Source organism: Callospermophilus lateralis, chromosome 2, assembly GCF_048772815.1.
Source record: "Callospermophilus lateralis isolate mCalLat2 chromosome 2, mCalLat2.hap1, whole genome shotgun sequence".
Taxonomy (NCBI): Eukaryota; Metazoa; Chordata; class Mammalia; order Rodentia; family Sciuridae; genus Callospermophilus; species Callospermophilus lateralis.
Window position 1 is genome coordinate 204997011 of NC_135306.1, and position 6631 is coordinate 205003641.

The window sequence follows — 6631 nt, forward strand, 5'->3', positions numbered from 1 at the left end:
AACTATATACACTGCTTTTACAATACATTAGGTATTATAAGATGATTTAAAGTATACAGGCAGATGAGTATTCATTATATGCACATCCTATGCCATTTTATATAAGGAACTTGAGCATCTGTGAATTTTGGTACCCACAAAGTCCCCAGAGCCAATTCTCTGTGGATACTAAGGGACAACTGTTATATAGAATTACAAAATTGAGGTCCTTATTGATTTCCAAAAATAATTCTCTTTCTTTTTCTTTCTTTTTCTTTCTTTCTTTCTTTTTCTTTCTTTCCTTTTCTTTCTTTCTTCATTCATTCATTCATTCGTCCTGAGTCTGGAACTCAAGGGTACTGTATTTTGGTACTGGGGATTTAACCCAGGGGGGCTTTATCACAGAATCACATCCCCAGCCTTTTTTATTTTTTATTTTGAGACAAGGTCTCACTAAGTTATCAAGGCTAGCCTTGAATTTGCCATTCTCCCACCTCCAGAGAAGTTGAGATTATTATTATTATTATTTTAGAGAAAGAGAGAGAATTTTAATATTTATTTTACTTATTTATTTATTTATTTGTTTTTAGTTTTCGGCGGACACAACATCTTTGTATGTGGTACTGAGGATCGAACCTGGGCTGCACGCCTGCCAGGCGAGCGCGCTACCGCTTGAGCCATATCCCCAGCCCGAGAAATTGAGATTATAGGTGTTTGCCACCACGTCTAATTCCAAAAATTATCCACTTTACATTAACAGTGTTTAAATTAATAAACCAATGTAAATATTTTCAATAAAAGAGCAAAACTAGTCCCTAAAACTCCCTGTTTAAGTTAGGGACTTTAGAATGAAGCTATTTGTTAGGTTTGTGTCTTCTTTTTGTTTTTTCAATACTAAGGATTGAACCCAGGGCCTCCTCTCTGTGAGACAAGCACTCTATCACTGAGCTCTATCCCAGCCTTTTTATTTTGTTTTGAGACAGGGTCTTACTAAATTGCCCAGACTGGCTTTGAAGTTGCTGTCCTCCTGCCTCAGCCTCCGAGTTAACTGGGATTATAGGTGTGCTTCACTGTACACAGCTCTGCCTATTAATTTTTCTGACAGTTATGAGAAACAACTGTACCAGATGTAGATTTTCTGCCTGTTTTTATGACTCTCCTAGAAATGGCATCTTCCCTATCTCTGGGTATTGTTCCTAATATGGAAGTGTAAGAATCAAAATTGAGGGCTTGGGCTGGGGCTCAGCCGTGGAGCACTGGCCTAGCACGTGGGCGGCGGCTGGGTTGGATCTTCAGCACCACATATAAATAAATAAATAAAATAAAGGTTCATCAACATCTAAAAAAATATTTTAAAAAAATTGTATCACACTTTATGTTTGTACTTTAGATATTTAAAGAAAACATGGCCACACACCTTTCTGATGGCTGACCAGTTGATTTACTTTGCATATGGTATGTCCCTGTTCCCTAGGTCCTGAGAACCAGCCCCTGGCCTATTTCTACCACTGTAAACAATAGCAGTGCTCACTGGGCATGGGCTGCATGCCAGATGCTTAGCTAAACACTGCACAAATGTCATCTTTTAATCTGATGTTTACAGTCAGCCCTTGCAATAGCACCATTTGTACCTCCCCATATAGGTGAGCTAACAGGTATAGAGGTATAGAGTAACAGGTATAGAGGCATTGAGGGACATGCCCAAGTCACCCAAGACCCAGGACTTAAAGCCAATTCCGCTGACTCCAGAACTGTCATCACAAACTGTTACCTGCCACCTGGGACACAGGGGCTGGTAGGACCCTCAGTTGCCCCTTCAGGTTATGCTCTACAGTGTCACCCCAACATGCTCAGCTCAGGAAACAGGATGCTCTCAACTCTTGCTGATGAGGGTCTTTTCTGATGGATGAAAGGGACAGAATCTGCCTCCCTTTGTCTTCCATGAGGAGATCAGCCTGGTGACTTTTGGGGCCTTGTTGGAAATAAGCCATTCCCTACTCTAGGGAATCCCCAGATCTTGCCTCCTTCACTTAACTCATATGCCTAGGACAGCGCAAAGAACAAGCCAAGTGGTGATCCTGATGGAGTTGCTATTTAAGAGAGGAAGACAGACAGCAAATACATGTTGGCAGTGTCACTCTTCATCCCTACTTGTGACCTTTCTGGATCTTTCCAGCTTTCCAGATCTGAAAACTTTTGGAAATGTGGCTTCAGATCAGGTAGCCACACAAAGAATAGGGGCAGGGCTGGTTGTGATGACCTCTGTGAGATACCCTGGCTTGTCACTGGGGCTTGGAGTGACCACAGGTCTAGGACAAACCCAGAGCTTCACTTTGGTTAAATTTTTGTAAAAAGGAAAGAAAGATCTGCTTCCCTGTCACCATATGCCAAATAAGCAGATGGCAAGACAAGCCCAATCCACTGGCACCCCGTCCCTCTCTGCAACCCCAGCCCTCTTTAACGCTGCCTCCCCAGAGGCCCCATCCCTTCTCAACAAATTCACATCTGCCCCTCTCCAGCCCCACCACCCCCTGCTCTCACAGCTCCAGCCTGTGAGAGACCAACCTTGCATGTGACTGAGTCACACTCCCCGGCTGGGTGCTGAGGCGCTCAGTCACAGAAATGTGGCAGAGCTTTCCCCACCTTCTTGGGTCCGAGGGTCAGGGTCGGTGTCTTGTGCATGGGTGTGTCTTGCTACAGCCTCATGAGTGAAGCTATGCTCACCTGTTCCTTCATAACCCCTTGCCCTGTTTAGGATAGAATCTTCTCCATGGAAGTGCCTTGTATATGTCCCCTTCTCTTACTGTGCCCTTGGGTGTGGCCTACCTAGGTGTCAGTCAACCTGCTGACAGTGGACATCATGAAGCTAGACTCAGCCCCCTGATATCTGACCCCTTGCCTCATTTGAATGGCTTCTCCTCAATAAAAGGGGTCAGCACATGCTCCCTCTTGCTTTCTCTGTTCCTTCGGACCCATAAGGTCAGAGGAGCCATCACAGCGACCCCAAAGAAAAAAGTATTTGTGTCTCTTGTGTGGTTATTTTGTGCAGCCCAGTCAGCCCAGTTCAACTGGAGTAAACCCTGAGCCTTTTATAACAGAAACCCTGTACCAGCCTCTTCCCCTCCTCAGGCCTAACCCCCACCTCTGGACTCTTCTACCTCCAAAATCTCTCCCCAGTCCTGCCACAGCCCAAGATCAAGTGTCAGTGCTGTTCCCTCAGATATACCCCCCACCCCACTCTTCCCCAACCCTGTTCTAGTAGAGTTTTGGAATAGGAGAGCGGATTTTGGGGTTGTATCACAGGTCACACACACCCACACCCAGACACACATTTCCTGTTATCCTGTGACCCTCCCTCTCTGGGCACTGACTCAGGACACGATGGAACAAAGGAAGTCACCCCTGCTGGTTTGGAGTCCTTAACAATAGACTTGGAAGACTGAATGCCCACCAAGGAGGTAATGAGAGGATGGGGAGAGAAACAGCAGGGTTTGAGGAGGCAGAGAAGTTGGGGTGTGTGTCCCAGACCCCATCAGCCTCCACTGTGGCTGAGGCATGAAAATGAAGAAAGAGATCTGAGAAATCAGGTTGCTGAAAGCAGCAAGGTGCCATGCTTCTGGGCTGGGGCCAGCATCCAGGGAGCCTGAGGGAGGGGGACGGGAAGCTTCCCCAGTCTCTGGGCAGAGGGAGGGATCAGGACACAGGCAGGGGTTCCACTGTGATCCTGCCATCAAGGGCTGGCAAACCCAGAGAGGCCCTGCCCTTAGGGTGGTGTCTTAGTCCATATTCTGTTGTTTGACAAAATGCCTGTATAAAGAAAAGTCGTTTATGTAGCTCACAGTTTTGGAGGCTGAAAGTTCTAGATCAGCATGTCCCATCTATTAGGCTTCTGGTGAGGGTTCCCTTGGCTGTGGTCACAGTGTAGTGGAGAGGCGGGAAGAGAAAATAGCCGAAGAAGACAAACACAAGGGTGGACCCCCTCTTCAGAACTGACTGTCTCTTGGAGACTCTCTCTAGAGACTTTCACCCCTAGGGCTTTCACTCCTTCAAGGACTGGGCCGCCAGTGTCCCGATTGCCGTCCTCTGTCCCCACCTCTTAAAGGAAACACCACTTCCCAGCATCAACACAGTGGGACCAACTGCTTACCAGGATCCCTTGGGGGACAACACTCAAGCCCTATCCAAACCAGAGCAAGAGGGGGTCAAGATGCAATAGAAAGGGCTGGGACTGCGGCTCAGTGGTAGGGCGCTTGCCTTATGTGTGTGAGGCACTGGGTTTGATTCTCAGCACTGAGTATAAATAAATGAATAAAATAAAGGTCCATCAACAATTAAAAAAATGTATTAAAAAAAACAAAGGTTAAATTCCTTTTAAAAATGTGGTAGAAGAGGGCTGGGATGTGGCTCAAGCGGTAACGCGCTTGCCTGGCATGCGTGCGGCCCGGGTTCGATCCTCAGCACCACATACAAACAAAGATGTTGTGTCCGCCGAAAACTAAAATGTAAATAAAAAATATATACATAAAAAAAGAAAACAACCACAAAACAGGCAAGGAAAAACCCAGGATTCATCTGAGAACAGCTGTTGCTTCAATGAAGGGGTCCCGGCATACCAGTGTTAAGACTGTTCCAATACCAAGGCCAGAAACAGCCGCTCTTACTGTTGTACCACCTGCATCCATAAATTTGGCAGCAGTATGGATCCCCAGGGTTGCACTGGCCTGAAACTGCCTTTGAATTAGTTGACACACACCATTATGAGCCCATCAAAGGCCCTCTTCAGTCCTTGCCTCTGGTGGCAGTAGCACTGATGCAGAAATTGGTCTCTATGCAACTCTGGAGCCAGCTCAGAGCAGGGGGGGGGCGGGTGTAGGCAAGCTTGGCAGAGGTGAACATCTTATACTCTTTGGGGTTGCCCAATTGGAGGATTTGTGTGTCAGGAAATGTGGGTTTCTTTCCCACTTCTCTTCCTGGGTGTAAGCCCTTCTTTCTATCACCAGTTTTGGGCAATCTGATGTCTTTATTTATTTGTTCTATGGTACTGGGAACTGGACCCAGGGGCTTCCAACCACTGAGCCACATCATCAAACACTTTTTGTTTTTTGAGACACGGTCTTATTAAGTTGCAGAGGTTGGCCTCCTGTCTCAGCCTCCAAGTCTCTTGAGATTATAAGTGTGCACCCCCACACCCTGCTCTGTGACATGTCTTGATGTCAGGTTTCAGGTCTTTAGTTTGCTTAATTTTCTTGTGCTCAGGGTAGGTTGGACTTCTTTGATCTTAGGTGTATAGTTTTTATCAAATTTGGAAAATCTTTGGCTATTATTGCTCCAAATATTTTTGACCCACCCCCTTAATTTGGGGTCTCCACATATATATATTCATCCACTTGAATTTCTCCCATGGCTTATTGATATACTTTCTCTCTCCACCCCCATCTTTTTTTATACTGGGTATTGAATCCAGGGGTGCTTTATCACTGACCTACGTCTCCTGGCCTTTTTCTTATTTATTTTTATTCTGAGGTAGGGGTCTCACTAAATCGCTGAGGATGTCCTTGAACTTGCATTCTCCTGCCTCATTCTTCCCTGTTGCTAGGATTACAGGGTGTATCACCTCACCCAGATACTGATGTGCTTTTGCTTATATTCTCTTTTTACATTGTGGTTCATTTTGGGTAGACCTAGCTAATATCTTCAAATTCACTAACCTTTTATTCTGCAATGTCTAATCTGTACTCAATCTCAATTCATAGTGTTTCTCATCTCATCTAGTATGTTTGAGAATTTTTGTGTCTTTCATGTCCCTTCTTAACTCTTGACAATTCTAATATCAGTTAGTTCTAGGTCCATTTCAATGAATTTTCTATTATAGGTCAAATTTTCTTTATATATATATATATATATATATATATATATATATATATATATATATATATATATATATAATTTTTGATGGGGTTTTATTTTATTTACTTATTTATATATGGTACAGGGGATCAAACCCAGTGCCTCATGCATGCTAGGCAAGTGCTCTACCACTGAGCCACAACCTGAGCCCTTTTCTTGCATTTTGTGTCTTTATAGTCTTTAGTTGCTAGACATTATGAGTTATATTTTGGGGGTGCATTTTGGGTGGCAGGATATAGTTGTATTCTTATACATATTTTGGAGCTGTGTCCTGGGACATGGTTAAATTACTTTAAAAGTATGAATGCTTGCAATAAAGGGCTGGGATTTTGGCTCAGTGGCAGAGTGCTTGCCTAGCATGTGTGAGGCACTGGGTTTGATTCTCAGCACTGCATATGAACAAATAAATAAATAAATAAATAAAGGCCTGTTAATACCTAATAAAATTATATAAATATATATAAATATATATATAATATATATTATATATTTATATATATACATACATATATATGTATGTATATATATATTTTAAAGAGTATGAACGCTTGCATAAAAAATAGATGATCAGATTAGGTTAAAAAATAAAATCAGTGGGGACTGGGGCTGTGCCTCAGTCATGCTAGGCAAGTGCTCTACCACTGAGCGCTTGCCTTGCATATGTGAGGCACTGGGTTCGATCCTCAGTACCACATATAAATAAGCAGAGGTATTGTGTTCATCTACAATTTTTTTAAAAATTTGA